Consider the following 25,272-nt stretch of genomic DNA (forward strand, 5'->3'; position numbering starts at 1 on the left):
ACGAGCCGAGCCGCTCGGCTCGTCGAGCTCGACGAGTGGCTCATGGGCCGAGCTCACGAGCCGAGCCCACGAGCCAGCTCATCCAAAAAAGTGGTAAAAATTAAAATTTTATCAATAAAAATTGAAAAATTTGCCAAAAAAAAATTTCACGAGCTCGTGGGCCGAGCCGAGCTCCCCCACAAGCAACGAGCCGAGCCCGAGCTCGGCTCGTGAAAAACGAGCCACGAGCTCGACTCGAGCTCGTGGGTTAACGAGTCAAGCCGGTTTGGCTCGGCCCACTGCCACCCCCTACTTACTGTCAAAAAAATAGAATTGATAGAAAAACCCTCCCCCACGAGCTACAAATCTACAATGGGTTTGCTGTGCCAACGGACTAAGTGCGGAATTGAAGGTAAGAACTTATTTTCTGCCAAAATAAATTCCGTCCACATGCAGTCAATGTTAACCGAGCTTGAAACCTTTCGATTTACCCTACTATAGCCAAACGAGACCGTAACCAAGAGGTTGCACATCCAACAAAAATCGCAATTTAAATTTTCTTCCGACGAGGATTCATCTACTTCACTTGTGAAAGGTAATTTCGTTTCAATTATTCTGAAGTTGTAATGTTCGAAAATCCGACTAATATTTTCGAAATGTGTACAGTATATTAAGATATTCACCTACTTGTAATTCCCTTGTAAATATTTTTGAAATGTGTACAGAATCTATCTTTGTGGTGGCATAGGGATTGACAAAATGACGGAGAAAGGTAATCTCGTTATAAATTTTTTGAAGTTGCATTGTTTCGAAGCCTATGTATTTTCACTGCTTCCGTAATTTGTTGCTTCACTTCTAATATTATTGAAATCAGATTTTCATGAACATTTGAACAATACACAAAATTCATATTCTCATTCAATATGATGTAGGAAAAGAAGTTGTGGAAGTATTAGATGATGAAGTTTTAATAGAATCCAATAATGACAACAATACAAACAATATCGTCACATTGAAAGATGATATCCTAGGAGGAGATGGCATGATTGTGTTTAAAGTTGGTATGAAGTTCAAAGATGAGAAAGAGTTGTTTAAGTTTTATAAGAGGTATGCGTATGACGTAAGTTTTTCGGTTAGGAGGAGAAATTCTAGAAAGGGAGAAGATGGAGTAGTGAATTATATTACGTTGACATGTTACTGTGAGGGCCAGAGAAGCAGTAATGTAGGCGCTTCTTTGAAACCACATCCAATAATTCGGACAGGTTACAAAGCAAGACTTACTACTTTTTCAGATATTCATGGAATATGGAAAATTTGCACAATTGATCTCGAACACAATCATAAAACTAGTCCTTCAAAATTCAAATTGTATCGCTGCAATTGAGTGCAAATGTCAAACGCAAGCTCAAAGTGAATGATATAGCTGGAATACCTTTGCACAAGAGTTACAACTTGAAGCGAGTGGGTATGAGAACATGACTTGCGTGGAAAATGATTGTCGAAATTGTGTTGGATGAGTGAGGCAATTGAGACTCAGTGAAGGAGATGTCGCGGCAATACAATCCTACTTTTCACAAATGCAAGCACAGTGCTCAGATTTTTACTTCTGTATGGATTTAGATGAAGAGTCACAGCTTAGGAATCTCTTCTAGGCAGATAAGAGGTGTAGGCAAGCGTATAAGGAGTTTGGGGATGTAGTGACGTTTGATACCACTTATCTCGCAAATAAATACGACATGCCTTTTGTCCCTTTGTTGGAGTAAATCATCATGGACAATCAACACTCCTTGGTTGTGATTTGCTGACAAATGAAGATACATATACATTTGTTTGGCTATTCAGGATATGGATGCAGTTTATGCATGGTCAAGCACCAAATGGAATTATTATCGATCAAGACATGGCCATGCAAAATACAATTGAGATAGTCTTTCCAAACACGAGGCATATATGGTGTTTGTGGCATATATTGAAGAAGTTGCCGGAGAAGTTTGGGTACCACGTTCAGAGAGGGTCCAATTTTTCATCTATACACGACTTAGTGTATGATACACAGGTCGTTGAAGAATTCGAAGAAGGTTGGAAAAGTTATGCTTAATACATGTGACTGACATGATATGATTAGTTGTCGGGGTTGTTTGAGAAAAGGGGTCGTTGGGTGACATGTTATTTGAAAACAACTTTTTGGGTGTGGATGTCAACAATTTAGCGCAGTGAGAGTATAAATGCGTTCTTCGATGGGTATATACATTCTAAGACATCGTTGAAACAATTTATCATACAATACGAACGAGCATTACTAAATAAAGTTGAGAAGGAATTCCAAGCAGATTTCAAGTCTTACTTACGGATGGTAACCTGTGCAACAAAATATGAAATGGAAAAGCAATTATAGGCTGTTTATACCATTTCAAAATTTTGGGAATTTCAAGATAAGATAACCGGAAAGGTCTACTACTATGTGATATCTGCAAGTGATATATATTCGGAGAAGTTGTATGAGGTTGAGGATGATGTCATTTACAAAGAATATATTAGAACGAAAAAGTTTTCAGTCACATTTCGGGTAGAGGATTGCGATGTTATTTGCAGTTGCCACTTATTTGAGTTTCTTGGAATTTTGTGTAGACATGCCATATCAGTGTTGATGCGTAATGACGTCACATCACTATCAGAGAGGTACATATTGAGGATAATGGAGACGAGATGTTTGTAGAACCCACACGAGGGTTGCTGTGAATTACGACGGTCTGGTTAGCACTCCTAGCCAGTTGAGGTATGATAGAATGTGTGAAATGTTTGCTACGTTGGCAGACATTGCTGTTGATGACGAAGATCGAGCTCATGCGCTAATAGATTGGATTCGATTGCAATCCAAATACTTCATGATGTCTATGAAGACGAGTTGGGGAAGTAATAGCATTTCGCAACCTAGTTTGCATTTAGGTTCGCAGTCTAGAGCATCAAATGACATTAGCAACGGTATGATATAAGATCCTAAATGTTCAAAAAGAAAGGGCGCACCAAAGAAACTTTGTCATAAAAGCTCATTGGAGTCGATCTCGAAAAAATAAAGGTTATTTTTCTTTTACACATTTTTCTCATGTGTCATATATTCATTTGAACGAATATCAAATGTTAATTATTCCCATGTCATGTAGGCAGCATCAACTTCCAACAAAGGACAGAGATCGAGAGAGGCGAAAAGTAATCTTTGACTCGTCACACCTATTGCTCAGTCCTCTCTACAAGCACAATATTCGATGCTGACACTATTCTCAAATTCACAACTCATATTTGTAAGTATTTATTATTGGTCAATGTGTTGGAGGCAGGTTTCTAATTAAATTTTCATTTTATGCAGGCCGACGAGGAAAGTCACGCACTAACACAACAATTGCTATCTGCAAATTTTATTCCTGCATCAACATCGAATGTTTTGTTCAAATATCCCGGCGAGTATACGATTTCAAATGTGTATTTAGCATGTTCCCAAATGTGAATTTATCATATGTTAGATAATACAATGCCATACTACTGTCCCGATTTGTCGTACAATTTTGGAACACAATTGGGAATGAGACCGTTCGCAATGGATGTTTTCCCTCTTCGATTTCATGGTGTAAGTGGTGTAATTTTTCTCCTTATTAACAGTTAATTTCATATGGTTTTCCAATTTACTTGCAATAACAATATGTTAAATGTCATTTCAACCATTGCTTCACCAGCTAACATAACAGATTGGATGTCCAGTGCCGCCCATACCAATCCGCATGCTGTTGTTGCGGAAGGTCCTTCTAGTCTTGTTCAGAATCTGAGTTCAGGAATGGCTCAACAAGATCCTACAAGTGATATTGCAATGACCTGTCAAGATGCTGGTTCATCAAGGGGACTATTATTTAATTCCTATAATGAAACTCAATAGGCATGTTATGATTTTATTTTATTTTTTATTTTATATATTTTTTTTCAAAATCTGGTGTCAAGGAATGGTCTTTTCTTTTGGTTTTTGAACTTTTGGGATAAACATTGGAAGAATTGAGAATCAATTGTTGTTTAGACAGTGTACTTGTGTAGTTCTGCCTTTCTTTTATCTAGGATTTTTCTTGTATTTCTCCACTTTGCTTTGATATTGTTTGCTGAGTGTTCACTTATCAGAAAGTAGATAGGTTACCTGTACTTAAATTTTGAGTGAATATTAAATATTTTTAGGAAGTATATTTCCTGTTCTTCATGCTATTACAAAGGACCAGAAGAAGAGTTTGATACCAGTTACCTTGGAAGAAAGGGGAGTTGACAGAAAAACTAATGGCTAGAACCATCTCCACTAAGAAGAGTTAGGGGAGTTGTCATTCTCTCTCCTTTTTACTCTTTCGTAAGGTGTTAAATTGCAAATCAACACCAGAACCATCTCCACTTTGCATCAGGCCTTAGATCAAACAAAAGGACTTCAACTCAAACTTTAGAGTTAGTTTCCAAGTCAAACCTGGGTGCGGGGAATGGATTAATAGTGATCAACTTATGGCCTTGGAGAACAATAGAACAATCAATCAACAGTGATCAACTTATGGCCTTGCTACGCATACATCATATCAAACTTTAATGGACATTCATCTTCCACTCTAATGCTAAAAAACCAAACATACTTTTGAAATTGAAAACAAATAAATCACTAGCCAAATAAAGTTTGCCTTGCCAACATAAATGCAGTGAAACTATAACTAAACATTCTTTTCAAAAAGAAAATAAATGGGGACCATTCTCATAGACAGTAACTATAAGTACAAAGGGACTCTTGGCACAACTTGAGAAACTCGTTAAACATCAATACAATTTTTGAGAAAAGCAGATTACACATGAAAGTACTAGCATATAATACATAAACACTTGTGACAACAACAATTCGAAAGAGTCTTTTTCTTGATACACCATCCTAAACCATCCTAATACATGACATATTCAGATTTCATTCTCTAAAACTTGTTTCCTTTTGTGCATATTTATTTTGAGTGAGATCTTCAAGTCTTTTTCGTCAGTTAGTTTACTGAGCATGACAAATCATTCACGTGTTCGCCTCCATTTCTAATGCCACTTGATTCACCATCATCATGCAATGAACACTTTTCGTCAGGGGATTTGTTACACCACTTGAAGAACCTACAGTCGCAAGTACAACAATGGAACAATAGCCCTTATGGTCATTGTTATTTTCGACCTCCATCCATTTAATGAAGGCCAAGTCACAATTTGGTAGCAGCATATGTCCCCTTTGTTTACAACAATGACATATTCCCCGATTCTGGCCTGCCATCAACCTAGTCTATATCAACCACATTAAACAATTACATCGACATGTAAACATATAACTCTCACAAAACAGGCATTTTCCTTGAACTACATTAAACAAACATTCCCATATCAAACAACCTGCTTATAATTGAAAACACTACTATAGCATTTTCTTTGATCTAGCAACATAGGAAATTGTAAATACACCTCGTTTGAAGGTTAAGATTGAAGCTCAGCATTGCAAAACTAAGATTTTCCTTACATCTAAAACAAAAAGAAAAATGAAGACGCATAATTGAATGAGCTCGGCATTGTCAAACAGTGTTTTCGAAACTAATTTTTGCCTTATACATAAAACTGAAAGAAGATTGAAGAAGCTTAAAGCCCAACTTTTTTTGTTCATACACAGTAACTCTCAGGTGACAAGCCCAGCATTGTCAAACAATTTTTCGCATACGCTACAGTTGATAGAAGATCAAAAACTCGTATTTTGTCTTCAACATACGATGAAACAAGAAATTATTGTGTTAATAACGAAATAATATCACAAAACTCGAAAATGCACATCGTTGCTTCCTTCTCTTTCTCTTACCTACGCGAGAGAGTATTGGGTGGTCTCTTGTCGACGGGGAGGGAGGAAGTATTTTCTAACGGTTGACGAGATGATTGAAGGTGGCGATTATTTGGGTGGTGGCCTGAAAAATAGGGCAGCTGGAGTGTAAATGTAAATGGAAAAGTGGAATTGAGTTGGGGAAGAGGGATTCCTTTGTTTCAGCCCAGGTCACTAACAAGAAAATCCGCTTTTGGTTTTTTTTTTTATTCCTTTTTTAAACTTTCCACGTCAGCACTATATGGTATGCTGTACATGAAGCGAAATTGTATTTTTAAAATGTATTTTTATTTCTCTTCTTTTCAATTATATATTTTTTAATAAAATAATATTAAACCTAAATAAAAAAAATTTCCTTATTTTTTAATCACACATTTTTCATCAATCTATTATTTCAAAATATATCTTTAGCCAAAAATGAGGCTCAAACAGGTGCTAAACTTTGTTCTAGATATTTAGTTACGCACTGTACAAAAATGATTATTCATTGCTCACTATGTATTCAAAATGTTATAGACCATCATTAAAGTGAAATTTGTTACTCTCACTTAGCAAAAATGTTCACATGTCCAACGAAATTCTTACGTGATATATTTACCTCTTTAACTCAACCACTTCGGATTAAAATGTATCAAGTTATGGTCATTCGACTTTCTCAATATTAATACTTACTGATGTATAAAACTTAACTCATTGATCACTCAACTATTCAAATGACTAGCTATGCATCACTTGTTTAAAATCTGACGTACGGAATTTTTACGAGGCATGTTTACCTCATTAATTACAATAACATTAGATTAAGATAAGGTAATTAGCAAAAGACGTTCCTACCATTCAATATTATTATGCAAAACGTTGCTACAGTTTACTTTTTGGCAATTTCACCCTTATTTACACATTTCATTGCGAAAATCTTCATTTTCATCATTTTTCTCAATTAAGAGCTATAAAATGACGAATATACCACCTAGTTAAATAAAAAAATAAAAAATAAAGAACAAATTGAAGCTATACTCCAAAAGTTTTCAAAAAAGTTCAAATAAAATTGTAAAAAATTAAAATAATAATAATAATAATAATAATAATAACTTTCTTTCATTAATTCTCTTCCTCCAACACCACCACCTCCTTTTGCAGCCTCAATCTTATATTAAATTGGAGAATGATCCAAATTTAGTAATATGTCCTGGAGTCAATGAGCCACCCTTCCCCCTTTTTTACTAGAAATGGGCATTTTTTACCACTCAATGGAGTTGCCATCAATTCCTCCCAAATCCACCGTCTTGTTGCCACCAAAACCACATGAATATCACCTTTCCACTGATGTCAATACTCCCTTAATCCATCACAACCAAACAATTACACAAACAGCCAAAAATTCGATTCAAAATCAGCCACAAATACATCAAAAAGCGCATGGGGTGGGCAGTTTGTAGCCAAAATGAGATAAATTTGGCTATTAATTGGGAAAATTAAATTCATACCCACTGTCGTGTGATGTTGATGAAGATTAACACGAGGAAAATTAAGTGAATTAAAAGAGGCATACATGCCACGTTTTCTTAGCACAACAGGAGAAACTTTCAAGTCAAATCAGCATCATAATGTACTTTTTTTATTTTTATTTTATTTTATGTTTCTCCATGACTATGGGCGACTAGATAAGATGGATTGACCAGCAATAGTGGACGACCATAGGCATTGACGAAATGGGTAGAATCGGTGAAAAGGTCATCCAATTCTTTGTATATTTGGGGTTGATTTTGAGTTGAATTTGTAGTTGTTTGTGTAATTATTTTGTTTGATGGATTGTATTGGCGCCATAGTAGGAGTGAAATTCCGGTGGTTTTAACAACGGCTGCACGATGGATTTGGGAAAAATTGGAGATGGCTTCGTGGAGTGGCAAAAATTGTAAGTGTTATGCCCTAAATTCAATCGATTTATGTTGTAAACATTTTTAATATGTTTAATACATTTAATTTGGCAAGATCTATTATTTATTTAAATTAATTTTGTGATAAATAATATTAAATAATAGAATTCGAAAATCCAAGTTTAAGTGATTTGTTAATTACAAGGAGTTGTGATTGTGAGATACAAATTACGTATGATTGAATCTTGAATAAATCGTGGTCGTAAGTAATGACGAGATACGGATGTCGTTAATACAGTTAGACCATCACGTGTGGCATTTCTTACTTGTGAAGTAAGTAGCTAATCTCACGAGTTAAAGTGTGGTGACACTTAAATGAACACGTGGATGTTTTGTTATAGAACAAAACATTGGAGACCCGCTAAGAGATTCCACATGGATAATTATCTGAGTGTCAGTGGTTAATCTCTAACGTTCAGTAGTGGAATTGGTCCTATAACTTGAGGTCATCATAGTGCCTTGTATGGAGATAGTTATGTTTTGACGGTGTTGGATGCTGCTCTGCCAAGAGCCGCTAATACGACATCATTCGGGTATTTCAAGAACCATATGAAGGTTGTGAATGACCAATAGAGGATTCGTCACTCTTAGATAGTAAGCGATTGTGATCTACATTTCGTTCAATTAAGTCAATAACGAAATCATTGACCAAGGTATACATATAAGTCGAAAAAGAGTTTTCGACTCATATTGATTTAATAGTAGAATGAAAGATATGATCAATAATCGAGATTGACACACTTCCATATCTCGTAGCTGATCGGATCATATTAACGAAGTGATTATCATTTCATGTAAACGAGCAGTTTTGATTTTGTCATACCACGTGACATTTTTCGTTACATGTGTTGCCCTAATACATTGCTAGATGTCAATTTGGGACGGCGAGTGTGAATTTGTGATAAATTAAAAGGGTATTTAATTTATCAGTTTAGATTAGATCAAAATAATATTTCATGTCGTTAGATATCGTGGTCGGAAACATAATGGGTCGCACACAAAAGAGAATTGGAAGATTGCAAATTGCCAATTGGTTAATTTAACAATCGTTGGATAAATTAATTAATTGGATTTGTTATTTATATTCCCGAATTAATTAATCCGATTAATTAATTCACGGATCTGGTTTAATTAAATGGATTAATTAAATATTGGACCGGATCGGATCGAGCTCGTTTGGGTTTATATAAATACATGGTTAGGATTTGAGGTCCATAAAGTTTTCATTATTCTTGCTGGTACAAGAGGAAAAAAACTAGCATTTGTAGTATATTCTCTGTGTGGATTTTATTGGAGGTTGAACAATTGGACATTTGTGGGAGACAGATTCAAGTTGCTAGAAAAAAATAACTCAAAGGAGTTGGCAAAATCAAGAAAAATGTATATTTCTTATCACAGTTCTTATCTAAATACAAAGCTGAATCCTGAATGGGAATTGGAATTGTTTAATTCCGCTGTGCATGTTTAAGTAAATTCCCAACAGTGGTATCAGAGCCAACTTTGTATTTGTTAAGAATTGATCTACATATTGATTAAATTAAAAGTTGATTTAATCATATTTATTCATGAATCTAGCAATTGTAGTTTTAATTTAATTTAATTTTTTTTAGAATCTGATTTTGAAAAAAAAAATTTGGATCGAAGCAGGCGGTGGCGGCGCAGCCATTGCAGCGACATCACTGCCGCTGCAGCAGTGCGATGCGCTGCTCCAGTTGGGCAGCGCCTCACAGGCGTCGCCACTGGAGAAAGTGAAGAATTTTTTTTTTTTTTTAGGGTTTTGGTTGGAGACAGGGGCCTTTGTTGCAAATAATGCAATTAGGGGCCCCTGGTTGCAATTACGAAAATGGGGTCAATTTGCGAAATTTTAAAAAGGGGACCTGTTCTAAAAATTTTTAATTTGGAAGGGTCTCGTGTTAATTTCCAACTTGGGTCAAATTTGTTAATTGTCAAAATGATTTTGAATTTGAATTTTGAAATTGTTTTAAAATGATGTTTTAATTGGGTTTGACCCATAACCTAATTTTGACCCAAAATTAAAATTTATTTAAAATTTGACGACTTTTATACTTTGTTAAAATTAGATTTTAACTTAAATATTTAATTTTAACCCTTAATTGAATTTTATTTTATTTGGGAATTTTCTCCTAAATTAAAATATTAATTCAATTTTATTAGAGTTGGACTCTAATATTATATTAATTAAAATTTGATTTCAATTAATACCACTTCCAAATGTAAATTAAAATTTGGAGTATGACTCTAATTTAATAATTAATTAAAATTCGATTTTGATTAAATTATTTCGCCCAATAGTTATGGAATTAGAGCTGGACTCTAATTCGGAATTTAGTTAAAATTTGATTTTAATTAAATAGGCCCGTCAATTAAGTTAATTAATTAATATGATTAATTAATTTTTTAATTATTTCGATCCAAAATTTTGAATTAGTTTTGATGACTATAATTGCTAAATTTATGAGACATTGCATATAATATTAGATATTATACATAGGAAACATTTATGTGATGAATATTTACGGATGATTATGGACTTGACCATATGGATGATTTGAATGGTTGATTTATTTCTTTTTGTTTTATGGGTCTGCGAGTCCTTAATTGTTTTGGACCTACGAGTCCGTTGTTATTATTGTTGTTTTAGGCCTGCGAACTCTTTATTATTTGGACCTGCAAATTCGTTGTTATTGTTCTTATTATGGGCCTGCAAGTCCGTTTTCTTTTAGGCCTGCGTGCCATCTAGTATAGGATACATGTTACAGTTTGACCAATTGAAGGCGCAAAAATAGGTGGATACCATGGAGATGGTGCATTGGTGTTGATCCAATGTTGTACCCCTTAGGAATTGACCAACTAGTCTTCCCTTTGGCTCGGAGAAACTAGATAGAACAAGTCCATAATCATCCACACTATTACTGATATATATTTATTCGCATAGTAGATGTATGTTTATATATATATATATAGTTGATGAGACCATTGCACGTTAAATCCCTCGTTAAAATATTAAGTTAGTATTATTTGCCTTCCATCATTATAGTGAAAATTGGGAATTCTAAATCGACCTTAGCTTGTTGAGTATACTCAAGACTGGTCTATTAGGGATTTGTTTGACACTATGAAATATTTGATATTTCTGAATGATGGGTTTGACTTAACTAAAATTTATCTTTTGTTGAGTACACTCAAGGAGATAAGTTTTGGAGGCATGTTAAGCTAACACATAAGATGTGTGAAGACAAAAGAGTTGTCAGCTTAATGATCTGGGAGTTGTATGGAGATACAATTGATAATAATATCTACCCAAATATATTTATTAGGATTTGTTGAGTACATTCAAGATTTTGATAAAACGAATGGGATCCCAACCCACTGGGAATCAAATGTGGATTCAAATAATTTATGTATGAGGGTCATGATTTTATTTTAAACAGTGGGAGCACGTTTAATTAAAGTCCATATTGAATTCGTACATATGCATTATAATACATATTAATTTTATGTTTTTCGTCATTTACAGTTTTTGAATCATAAGTAATCATATGAATTTGAGAGGCATACTGGATGCCAACAAACTGATCGGACCAAATTTTCTCGATTGTCACCACAATTTGAGAATCGTTCTCAAGCATGAGAAAATTGGGTATGTCCTTGAGCAGCCCTTTCCAGTGGTGCCTACTGAAAATTTCACTCAGGAAGAGGTGGCTGCTTACAACAAATACAGTGATAATGATAACACTGCAGCATGTGTGATGCTTGCAGTTATCTCACCTGAGTTGCAAAAGCAACATGAGGGTATGGATGCTTACACTATGATTTTTCATCTCAAGGAGTTGTATGATGAACAATCTCATGTGGAGAGGTATGAGACCTCTAAACAACTATACCAGTGCAAAATGGCAGAGGGATCTTCAGTCAGTGCTCATGTGCTGAAGATGATTGGTTTCATTGAAAAGCTGGGTTCACTGGGTTTTATCATGGATCATGAACTAAGTATTGACTTGGTTCTGCAGTCTTTACCAGATAGTTATTCACAGTTCATTCTGAACTTCAATATGAATAAGATCTAATGCACACTCCCTGAGTTGCTTAATATGCTTAAAACTGTGGAGCCCAATGTCAAGGCTAGCACTGGGCATGTCTTAGCTATTCATTCTTCTAAGGGCACTAAGAGGAAAATCAAAGGAAGTTTTAAGAAAACATCCCAAAAGGCTAAGGGCAATAACAAAGCAGTCAAAGTGGCAAGGACAATATCAAATTTGATGACCCATACTATCACTGTGGAGTGAAAGGTCATTGGAAGAGGAACTACAAGGCTTACCTCGCTAGCTTGAAGGGAAAGAAGTCTTCTGAAACTTCTACTTCAGGTATTTTTGTTATCGAGGTTAATATGTCTACTTCATTAGCTTCTTGGGTATTAGATACCAGATGTGGATCTCATATTTGTATAAATATCCAGGGACTAAAGAGAAGTAGACCACTGCAGAAAAGAGAAGTTGACCTGCGCGTGGGAAATGGAGCAAGAGTTGCTGCATTAACTGTAGGGACATATTTCTTACCACTGCCTTTCGGCTTAGTATTAGAATTAGAAAATTGCTATTTTGTTCTTGCCATTACTAAAAACATTATTTCTATTTCGTGTTTAGACATGAATGGTTTTTCAATTAATGTAAAGAACAATCATTGTTCGTTTTATAAAGATGAGATCTTTTATGGTGTGTTGCAAAATGGAATTTATATTCTTAATACTGAGTCGTCTATTATGAATATAGAAAGTAAAAGGCATAAAAGTGATAATCTAAATAATACATACCTCTGGCATTACAGACTGGGTCATATTAACGACAAATGCATTTCCAAGTTACATAAAGATGGATACTTGGGGTCAACTGATTTTGAATCATTTGACAAATGCGAATCGTGCCTGTTAGGCAAAATGACGAAATTTCCTTTTACTGGAAAAGGAGAAAGAACCACAGAACTGCTAGGACTAATACATACTGATGTATGTGGACCCATGTCAATAACTGCCAGAGGTGGTTTCTCTTACTTCATCACATTCACTGATGATCATTCTAGATATGGTTATGTGTATCTGATGAAATTCAAGCATGAAGCACTTGAAAAGTTCAAGGAGTTCAAACTTGAAGTAGAGAAACAGACTGGTAAAAATATTGTCACGCTGAGATCAGATCGAGGTGGAGAATATTTAAAGAGAGAATTTTTAGATTATCTTAAAGAGAATGTGATTCTCTCGTAGTGGACTCCGCCATATACACCGCAACATAATGGTGTATTTGAATGGAGGAATCGCACTTTGTTAGACATAGCACGATCTATGATGAGTCATGCATACATCCCAAAATTATTTTGGGGTCATGCACTAATTTCTGCGTGCTACACACTTAATCGTGTCCCATCTAAATCTACCGACAAAACTCCATACGAGCTATGGAGAGGAAAAAGACCAAACTTATCTCACATGAAAGTTTGGGGCTGTGACGCTTATGTAAAGCGAAATGAATCAGATAAACTTGAGGCTAAATCTGACAAATTCGTATTTGTGGGATATTCAAAAGAGACAATTGGATATCAGTTTTATAATCCCGTTGAGAAGAAGGTGTTCATCTCAAGACATGCCATATTCCTAAAGAAAGAGTTTATTCCAGGAGAGGGTAGTGGGCGCAAATTAGAACTTGAAGAAGTTCAAGAATCCACAGATACTGTTGACCAATTAGATGAACCTGAGTCTGATTCTACACCTGTTGACGGACAGACTCTTGATCAGGATGTAGAGAACCCTGATGACACTCCAGCTCAACGTAAATCAAGTAAGATCATTCGACCTCCCAGAAGGTACGAATTCACGATTACTAATCAAGTATTATTAGTCGAGGATGATGAAACTACAAATTATACAGAAGCGAAGTCAAATGTTGACTCGAAGAGATGGCAAGAAGTCATGAAATTTGAAATGAACTCAATATATGAGAACAAGATTTGGACCTTGGTCGACCTTCCGGGTGGGATAAAACCGATAGGTTGTAAATGGATTTACAAGAAAAAGGTCGATATGGATGGAAATGTCTATACATATAAAGCAAGGCTAGTAGCGAAGGGTTACACACAAAGACAAGGCGTTGACTTTGATGAAACTTTTTCGCCTGTAGCCATGCTAAAGTCTATTTGGATTTTGCTTGCAATAGCTACATACCATGATTATGAGATATGGCAAATGGATGTCAAAACTGCTTTCCTCAATGGAAACTTACAAGAGGAGGTGTACATGACACATCCTGAAGGTTTTGAATCCAAAAGAGCCAACAAAGTATGTAAGTTAAATCGATCCATTTATGGATTAAAGCAAGCTTCTAGGAGCTGGAATCTTCGTTTTGATGAGACAATCAAAAGGTTTGATTTTATCAAAAATGAAGATGAACCGTGTGTTTACAAGAAGACAAGTGGGAGCGCGGTCGTATTCCTAATATTATATGTCGATGACATATTATTAATGGAAAACGACATCTCAATGCTTCAATCGGTAAAATTATGGTTGTCAAAGAATTTCTCCATGAAAGATATGGGAGAAGCAGCGTATATCTTGGGAATCAAGATCTATAGAGATAGATCTAAAAGATTACTAAACTTATTCCAATCTTCGTACATAGATAAAATCTTGAGAAGATTTAATATGGAAGAGTATAAAAGAGGTTTATGTCCTATGTCGTATGGGATTTACCTCTCAAAAGATTTGTGTCCTAAAACACATGATGAAAGGAGTCGCATGGATAAGATTCCTTATGCTTCGGCGATAGGATCTATCATGTATGCGATATTATGTACGAGACCAGATATTTCATATGCTATAAGTGTTACGAGTATGTTTCAAGCAAACCCTGGTGAGAAACACTAAATAGCGGTTAATAACATTCTTAAGTACTTGAAAAGGACTAAAGATGCGTTCTTGATCTATAGAAGAAATGAATTGAAAATTCATGGGTATACTGATGTCAGCTTTCAAACTGATAAAGATGACAGCAAGTCTCAATCAGGATAGATGTTTACTCTCAACAATAGAGCGGTTAGTTGGAAAGTTCCAAATAGGAGACAACCGCTGATTCAACAACAGAAGTCGAGTACATTGCTGCTTCTGAAGCAGCGAAGGAACCTGTCTGGATCAAGAAGTTCATTAATGAACTTGGAGTCGTTCCTAGCATTGTTGATCCCATACCTTTGTATTGTGATAACAATGGAACCATTGCACAAGCGAAGGAACCGAGATCTCATCAACGATCCAAGCATGTGCTAAGACGATATCATCTCATCAGGGAGATTATACAAAGAAATGACGTGACGATAAAGCGAGTTCCCACATATGACAATATTGCAGATCCAACAAATCCGTTTTCACAGCAGAAACATGATCGTCATGTGGACGCTTATGGTGTTAGATACATGAGTGATTGGATCTAGTGCAGGTGGGAGTTTGTAAGTGTTATGCCCTAGATCTAATCGATTTAGGTTGTAAACACTTTTAATATGTTTAATGCATTTAATTTGGCAAGATCTATTATTTATTTAAATTAATTTTTTGATAAATAATATTAAATAATAGAATTCGAAGATCCAAGTTTAAATGATTTGTTAATCACAAGGAGTTATGATTGTGAGATACAAATTACGTATGATTGGATCTTGAATAAACTGTGATCGTAAGTAATGACGAGATACGAATATCGTTAATACAGTTAGACCATCACATGTGGCATTTCTTACTTGTGAACTAAGTAGCTGATCTCACGAGCTAAAGTGTGGTGATACTTAAATGAACACGTGGATGTTTTGTTATAGAACAAAACATTGGAGACCCGCTAAGAGATTCCACATGGATAACTATCTAAGTGTCAGTGGTTAATCTCTAACGTTCGGTAGTGGAATTGGTCCTATAACTTGAGGTCATCATAGTGCCTTGTATGAGGACAGTCATGCTTTGACAGTGTTGGATGTTGCTCTGCCAAGGGCCGCTAATACGACATCGTTCGGGTATGTCAAGAACCATATGAAGGTTGGATTCGTCACTCTTAGATAGTAAGAGATTGTGATCCGTACTTCGTTCAATTAAGTCAATAACGAAATCCTTGGCCAAGGTATACATATAAGTCGAAAAGGAGTTTTCGACTCATATTGATTTAATAGTAGAATGAAAGATATGATCGATAATCGAGATTGACACACTTTCATATCTCGTAGTTGATCGGATCATATTGATGAAGAGATTATAATTTCATGGTAAACGAACAGTTTTGGTTTTGTCATACCACGTGACATTTCCCGTCACACGTGTTGCCCTTATACATTGCTAGATGTCAATATGGGACGGCGAGTGTGAATTTGTGATAAATTAAAAGGATGTTTAATTTATCAGTTTTGATTAGATCTAAATAATATTTCAAGTTATTAAGCATCGTGGTCGGGAACCTAATGGGTCGCACACAAAAGAGAATTGGAAGATTGCAAATTACCAATTAGTTAATTTAACAATCGTTGGATAAATTAATTAATTGGATTTGTAATTTATATTCCCGAATTAATTAATTGAATTAATTAATTCACGGACCGGGTTTAATTAAATGGATTAATTAAATATTGGACCGGACCGGACCGAGCCCGTTTGGGTTTATATAAATACATGGCTAGGGTTTGAGGTCCATCAAGTTTTCATTATTCTTGCTGGCACAAGAGGAAAAATCGTAACAGTTGCAGTTTATTCTCTGTGTGGATTTCATTGGAGGCTGGACAATTGGACTGTTATGGGAGACAGATTCAAATTGTTGAAAAAGAATAACACAAGGGAATTTGCAAAATCAAGAAAAAAGTATATTTCTTATCACAGTTCTTATCTAAATACAAAGCTGAATCCTGAATGGGAATTGAAATTGTTTAATTCCACTGTGTATTTTTAAGTAAATTCCCAATAAAAATTGCCTCTTTCTACAAAGAAAATGGGAAAGCTAGGTCATGAATTCAATGACAAAGTCACCAAACTTTCGTCATTCTCTAATTTTATAGAAGACATATGCAGCAAAAGGTAGTGATGGTGGTGGAAGGGAAAGAAGGGAAGAAAGTGCTTTTTGTTTTTGTTTTTTTTTTTTTTAATTTTGATTTTTCAATTATTTATTTGTACTTTTTTTTTAAAAAAAATTAGGAGTATATATGCAATTTGTTCTTTATTTTTCTTTTCTGTATTTTTATTTTATTTAATTAGGTGGGTATATTCATCATTTTACAATTTTTAATTGAGAAAATGGATGAAAATGATGATTTTTGCCATGAAAGGTGATGAAAATGTCAAAAAATAAAAGGTCTGGACGTTTTGTACAATAATATCGAAAGGTAGGGAAGTTTTGTGCTAATTACCTTTTTATTAATTTATTTGCACTTTTTAAAAAAAAGTTTGGGAGTATGATTGCAATTTTATCTTTATTTTTCTTTTCTTTCTTTTTTTTTTAATTTAAATTGGAGGATATATTTATCATTTTACGTATTTTAATTGAAAAATTGGATAAAAATGGTTAAAAATGTTGATTTCCGTAATGAAGGTGAAAATACCTAAAAAATAAAAAGGTAGGAACGTTTTACATAATAACATTAAAAGTTACAGAAGTTTTGCGCTAATTACCCAACTAAAATATATCAAGGTAAACACATGCCTTTGCTGTGTGAGAGAACAAATTTTCCATCTTGCAAAAATAAAATTCCCCAAATTCAAATAAAAATCGATTAGAAGATAATTCTATGATGTTGATTTAGTTAGAAGTATTGAAATAGTATTTTAGGTATGACATTAATGTTAAAGGAGTCACATGATAGAAGAAAGTTAATAAGTGTATTTTAAGCAGAGCCAAGATTATGTACGCAATCAAATGGAGGGGGGAAAAGTGCTTAAAGGAGGTATGTACTATTCAAAAACCTGAAATAATGGAGGTGTATGTAATTTTTAAAAGGAGGCCTATCCATGAGAATGTCATAAACCTTATGCGACGAACATACTATTCAGACCTTGAAATAATGAAAGTTTGTGTAATTGTTGAAAAGGGAGAGTATATCTCTAAAATTATCATAAAATTCACGAGAGGTACGTGCTATTCAAATTTTGAAATAAGAGAGGTTGATGTAATTTTTGAAAAGTAATGGAATATTTCTGAAATTGGTTAATTTACATGTATATAATGATTTATATACACATAACGTGGTGAGATATGATTATGTTTTAATTTCTTCAACAAAAAAAAAATAATAATAATAATAATAAAAATCTCCATTTTCAATTAAACACGTCATCTGTATGTAATATATAATTCCATCATGTACAAGTAACATTACTCTATTGAAATTATCAGAAATCTAAAGGGAGATCTTTGTAATCTACCCTAAATAATATTGTATCATATAGAATTTTTTGCGAGTGTTTAGTTCACAGCATCCCTCCCTCTTGCCCACTCCACCCCAAAACCCCCCACGCCAGTTTTTCCAGCTTTAACCAAATTGAGCCTAATTATCAAAATAATTTCTTAATATTAAACTAAAATATGATTTAAAAAACAGCAATATTCAACACTCACAAATCAACTTATTCTTGGCAGCGATCAGGCTTATTGCACTCAGGTATGACAGACCACGGTGATTATTTGGGAAACTGAATTCACTAGATTGCACCACGTCCACAAGCCATAATTGAATCAAAAATTAACTCTGTTAGGAAAATGTTGTAATTGGCAATCTGTGACCAAAAGGACTAATTTGTCGAGTTTGTAAAGTCAAGGACCAATTTGTCGATGTCTAAAAGTTCAGGGACTTGTGTTGCAATTTTGCAATAATTAATGTATAGCTCTAGGGTAAAGTTGGATGCTTTGAAGATGAGAACGGCGCAAGATTGGTGCTAGAGTTTCGCCCTGACCTCGCTCGAGCCTAAATAACAGAACCTGCGTCGTTGGAGTTTCGCCACCACTTCGCTTGATCGAGAGTGCGTCGCTAGAGTTTCGCCGGCACTTCGCTCGAGCGACAGTGTCATCCGGCGTTTGGTAATTTTCATTCCTCACGAATTTTAAACATTCCATACTACCAAAAAGACCTACTATATAAACAAAAATTTCGCTTTTCATTAACAACATTTGGCGAAACACATAGCACAATATTTTCCTCTCTACCAAATGATCAATTGCAAAACTCTTCACCATATGATTCATTGAAGGAAAAAAAACATCAAACACCTTTTCAAACAAAATACCTATAAAAAATCCTCACTACTTCCAGAAGATCAGTTGATTGAAGATCCGGGAAGGAGGTTGATTGAAGAACTGGAGTTCTTGTTGATTCACGGGAAATAGAAGAAATACAAGGCTGGGATTTTGGTGCAGATCTGCAGAATCCAGGAGAGCTTTGGTTGATATAGTAAGGAGGTTAGAGTGTTGTTAGATACAGTCATGTCTGGCGTACTGTAAGTTGGAGTCTTCTATAGTGAATCCCTACTGGCTTGTGCCCGGAGTTTTTACCCAGTTGGGTTTTCTCTGTCAACAATTTTTGTGTTATTTATTGCTTTCTGTAAATTTCAATTCAACCGTCAATTCAACATAGGTAGTTAAATCATGTGAATGAATCTGGACAACGTTTAATTTATGTGACTTGTTGCATAACTTAATTAAATTGTTAAATTTTGCATGACACCTAGTCACCCCCTCTAGGTGTTAGTTGGGTCGAACTATATTGTTTTCAAGTGGTATTAGAGCCAAATCTCGAGTCCTGACCCATAGTTATCTAGATGAGTCAATCACTTTCTGTACCTCCGTACTTTGACGGAAGTAATTATGCTTACTGGAAGGTTAGAATGCGTGCGTTTCTTAAGTCCTTAGATGAGCATGTTTGGTTGAGTGTGTAAAATGGCTGGAAACCTCCCTCCACTATCGTATCAGGAACTGTTAACCTTACTGATATATCACTGTGGACTAAAGATGAGATAGCTGAGTGTAATTGGAATAGCAAGGGACTTCATGCCTTGTTTATGGTCGTGTCTCCCGAAGAGATTAGGAGAGTGTCAATGTGCGAAACTGCTAAAGAGGTGTGGGATATTCTTGAAACTACACATGAGGGAACTAAAACGGTAAAGACTTCGAAATTACAAATGCTAACTTGTAGGTTTGAAGAAGTGAGGATGAAAGATGATGAAACCTTTGATGAATTTTATGCAAAATTGAATGATATTGTTAATTATAGTTTCAATTTAGGCGAGAAAATTTCCGAGTCTAAAATTGTTAGAAAAGTACTTAGGTCCTTGCCCGAGAGATTTACGCCTAAAGTTATTGCCATTGAGGAAAGTAAGGATCTAGATGAAGTTAAAATTGAAGAACTTATAGGATCCTTGCAAACTTATGAACTCACTATCACATAACCTAAGAAAGGAAAGTCCATTGCTTTAAAATCCATCAAAGAGGATGAATCTTCTGATACTGAGTCTCTGAGGGACGATGAAATTGCTTACTTTGTGAAGAAATTTCAAAAGGCTCTCAAGAATAGGAGAAAGCCTGAGGATAGAAAAAGTGGAGTCCCTAGCAGATTCTCAAAAGAAAAAACTGAAAGGTTTAACAATAAAAGTTCTAGTGATAAACCACGTTTAGTTTGGTGTCATGAATGTCAAGGTATAGGTCACTATAGGAATGAGTGCCATAGTTATAAGAAGAATCAAAGAAAAGGGCAGGGTAAGGCCTTAGTCGTTTCACTTACTGATAACGAGTCTGAGACCAGTGATAGGCAGGATTCATCTAGTAGTGAAGATGAAGTGAACTATATGGCATTTGTGTCAACTATTAAGCGTGAATGTGATAAGGAGAGTGACAAGGTTGAGGAAGAACTTCACAACAATAATTCTAGTAATGAGGATGAGGATGACATAGACATACATGAGGCCTATCAACTCTTGTTCAAGGAGAGTCTTAAAATCAAAAAGATCAATAAAGCCCTACTCAAAAAGGTTGATGAACTTGAAAGAGAAAAAGAGAGACATGCTAGTAATCTCCAGAATTCACTTAAGAGTGTCGGTGAGTTAAAATGTGTCAATGAGAAGTTGGAAGACAAGGTCAAGACATTAACTAGTGAATTGGAGAAATCTAATGCTCATTTTCAGACTTTCATAAGTGGAACTAAGAAATTGGATGATATTTTGGGAATGAATAAGCCTACGGGAGATAGGAAAGGTCTAGGATATTTGAGGGTAATAGACATGGTGCTGGTCCATCTAAAACTGTATTCATTTCTACCTCTAGGAAGTCTAACGCTGTCAACAGTCCAAATAAGGGTAAGAATGTTTCGAGGGAACAAAGTCATCAATCACGTAGAAATTTTATGCCCAAACACCCACAGACACGTACCTTTGAGCCTAAGTTCATCCCCACCTGTCACCATTGTGGAGCTCTAGGACACACTAGGCCTAGATGTTTAAGTTAGGCAATGAGCGTAGAAATCAGAATATTCCAAGTCGGGTTAGTTTTCTGACTAATCCGGTTAGTCATTTGACTGAGATGCTTACTGGGCTGACTAGGAGTACCACGTCATCTAAGAAAGTTTGGGTTAAAAAGGAGGATCTAGCTGGACTTTCAGGTCAGGTAAATTGCTATGTTGCTCTTGTTGCATTAAAAGCCGAAGATTTCAATATGTGGTACCTTGATAGTGCTTGTTCTAGGCATATGGGTAGTAACAAGGCTTTATTCACTACTCTTGATGAATGCAATGGGGGTATGGTTACCTTTGGATATAGGGGCTCTGCACCTATTCTTGGTAAAGGTACTGTACAAATACATGGATTACCTGTGATCTCAAATGTGCTTTATGTGGAAGGTTTAAAGTCGAACTTGTTAAGTATTAGTCAGATTTGTGATGCTGATTTTGAGGTTAGCTTTGTGGAAAAGAGATGTACCGTGTATGATTCATTCGGTGGGGTGGTCCTTGAAGGGGTTAGAACGTCTGATAACTGTTATGGAGTGCTACCTAATTCTAACTATGTGTGTAGGAGTGCAAAAATTGATGTGAGTGAATTCTGACATAAAAGATTGGGTCATTTAAACTATAAGAGTCTAGTACAACTGGCTAAAAAGAAGTTGGTAGATGGTTTGCCTAAAATAGGTTCTAGTGAAAATGTGTGTGTGTGGACCATGTCAACTGGGTAAACAAATTAAAGGAATCCATAAAAAGACTTCTAAAATTTTGACCAAAAGATCCCTAGAATTGATACACATGGATTTAATGGGACCATCTAGGACTGAGAGTCTAGGAGGTAAGCGGTATATTCTGGTTGTGGTAGATAATTTCTCGAGTTTCACAAGGGTAGAATTGCTTAGGGAAAAATTTGATGCATGTGACCTTATAAAATCTTTGTGTAAACGGCTTAGTAATGAACTCAATCACAAAGTGTCCAGAATGCGAAGTGATCATGGAAAAGAGTTTGAAATTTTCAATCTTGAGAGCTTCTGCATGGATGAAGGGATATTGCATGAGTTCTCTTCCCCTATCACTCCTCAACAAAATGGGGTGGTTGAAATGAAGAATCGTGTTCTTCAGGACATGGCTAGAGCCATGCTTCATGACAAGGGGCTAGCCTTACATTTTTGGGGAGAAGCTGTTAATACTGTATGCCACATAATCAATAGAGTCTACCTTAGACCCAAAACCGATCAGACTCCATATGAGATTCTAAAGGGTAAAAAGCCTACTGTCAAATACTTTCATGTGTTTGGAAGTAAGTGTTACATTTTGCGTGATAGAGAGAACTTGAGTAAGTTTGAATCTAAGAGTGACGAAGGAATCTTCTTAGGGTATTCTAGAAATAGTCGAGCATTCCGAGTATATAACTCACGTATTCATACTGTGATGGAGTCAGTCAATGTTGTGATAGATGACGGGTGTGAGTGAGGGCGAGAATGTTGAAAATTTTGATAGAAATGGTAATCTTATAAGGTCTAGTGATCTTACTGAACTGCTTGTGCCTGAATCATCTCTTAAAATTCCTGAAACTCCTGAAAAAGGAAACACATCCACAAGATCAAGACACAATCCCTAAGGAACCATCAACTAGGGTCAAGTCTAATCATCCTAAGGATAATATCATTGGGGATCTGGATGAAGGTATGAGGCTTCGTAAGAGAGTACTGAACAATCTAGCATATACTAGCTATGTTTCACAGGTAGAGCCTAAGAAAGTCGAAGAGGCCCTTAGTGATGAGTGTTGGGTGAATGCAATGTATGAGGAACTCAATCAATTTGCTAGAAATAATGTGTGGGTCTTAGTACCCAGACCTGAGAATTGTAACGTTATTGGTACTAAGTGGATCTTTAAGAACAAGACAGATGACCAAAGTACTATAACTAGGAATAAGGCCAAATTAGTTGCTCAGGGTTATACTCAAGTTGAGGGAATTGATTTTGATGAGACTTTTGCCCCTGTTGCACGACTTGAGTCTATTCAGATTCTGCTTGCTGTTGCCTATACCTTATGGTTCAAGCTATGTCAAATGGACGTTAAGAGTGCCTTCTTGAATGGATTTCTTCAAGAAGAAGTCTATGTGGAACAACCAAAAGGATTTGTTGATCCAAAGTTTTCCCACTATGTCTATAAACTCCATAAAGCACTCTATGGTCTGAAATAAGCTCCTAGAGCTTGGTATGAGAGACTTACATCATATCTTGAGGAACATGGTTTCTCTCGAGGTGGTGCTGATAGAACCTTATTTATTAGACACATTGAAGAAACTATCACTATCACTCAAATTTATGTTGATGACATCATTTTTGGTTCTCCTATTGAGTCTCTAGCATATGACTTTGCCGAGTGTTTGAAGCAAGAATTTGAGATGAGTATGATTGGTGAGTTGAGTTATTTCCTTGGACTTTAGGTGAAACAGATTGAGGATGACTTGTTTATTTCACAGCCTAAGTATGCAAATGATCTAGTTAAGTGATTTGGGTTAGATAGTAAGAAGCATACTAGGACACCTATAAGTACTAGCTGGAAGTTAGGTCTTGATCCTTCAGGTAAGAGTGTAGATCCTTCCCTATATCGAAGCATGATAGGTAGTCTTCTCTATCTCACAGCTACTAGAGCTGACATTGCTTTTAGTGTTGGAGTGTGTGCTCGATTTTAGGCAGATCCCAAAGAATCACACTTAAGCTTTGTTAGACGCATCATTAGATATGTGAGTAGTACTGTTGATCTAGGGATTTTCTATTCTAGAAATTCTAATCTTGATTTGGCTGGCTACTCCAACGCCGATGGGTCGGGGAATGCAGATGATAGAAAAAGTACTTCTGGGGGCTGTTGCTACATGGGTAGCAATCTAGTAGCCTGGTTAAATAATAAACAAAATTCCATATCCCTATCCACAGCAGAGACCGAATACATAGTAGCTGGAAGTTGCTACACTCAGCTTCTCTGAATGAAGCAGATGCTGAGTGATTATGGGATTAATCAAGGGACCATGACTATTTTCTGTGATAATACCAGTGCTATAAATATTTCTAAGAATCCCATTCAACATTCTCGAACAAAATATATTGACATACGACATCATTTTATTCGTGAACTTGTTGAAACATATGTTGTCTCCTTAGATCATGTTTCTACTGACAACCAATTAGCCGATCTACTTACGAAACCACTAGATGGGATGAGGTTTGAGTCGCTTCGGACGGCTGTTGGTATTTGTTTGCCTATCTGATCATGAATTCATGCATATTCATGCATTTATCATATCTGCACTTATTCATTTCATATCTTGTATGTGATAAATGTGTGTGTGTGGTGCATTTTGTTTGTTAGTTATTTTTTTAAGTTTTTATTTTGAGTATTAAGTTTGCATTTGAAATTTAAAATTAAAAAATAAATAAAAATAAATAAATAAATAAATAAAAAAATAAAAAATTTTGTGTGCATCGTGTATGATGTTATGATGTTTGCATTCATGATCAAACTCTATTTTTCATCATGTGTACGAGTCTGAGGTTCCATCGTAGTTCTCACTTTCTGTGGAGTTTTTGGTATACGGTTCATCATGCATTTTTGCACAGCACACACTGTAGTCCTGTAGGTGGGTCTTGACCGCATGGGTGAGACTTGAGATGGTATTCTTCTGTGATTGGAGTTGTTTGTCCATTTGACTTGATCTGTGACGAGTGTAACCTAATTAATATTGTCTTTCCCCATTTTCTACATTATTATTTTAACTTATTTCTGTCTTCGGGGCCTATTTGACTCGAACAATTAAGTCTTAGGAGTTTCTAACCTGGTGCCCTATGGTCGTCTGGCTTGGGAGTCACCGGCTCAAAGTTCGTTACAGAGGTCATTTCTGTCGCCTAATGAAGATAAGATTGCACCTAAGTTCTTATGTTATTAAAAAA

At 35.6% G+C, this 25,272-nt stretch overlaps 1 long non-coding RNA gene across 2 annotated transcripts; it reads left to right on the forward strand.

Annotated features, from left to right (window-relative positions):
• Positions 1–331: 331 nt before the first annotated feature.
• LOC111398871 lies at positions 332–4,147 on the forward strand. Of its 2 annotated transcripts, XR_002703435.1 has the most exons (7): positions 332–391; positions 481–574; positions 705–751; positions 912–3,055; positions 3,141–3,278; positions 3,344–3,601; positions 3,708–4,147. It is a non-coding gene; the product is annotated as an uncharacterized LOC111398871 (long non-coding RNA). The 2 variants fall into 2 exon arrangements; XR_002703434.1 differs by having other exon boundaries at positions 345–574.
• The last annotated feature ends 21,125 nt before the right edge of the window (positions 4,148–25,272 follow it).

Source organism: Olea europaea, chromosome 8 (genome assembly GCF_002742605.1).
Source record: "Olea europaea var. sylvestris chromosome 8, O_europaea_v1, whole genome shotgun sequence".
Lineage (NCBI taxonomy): Eukaryota > Viridiplantae > Streptophyta > Magnoliopsida > Lamiales > Oleaceae > Olea > Olea europaea.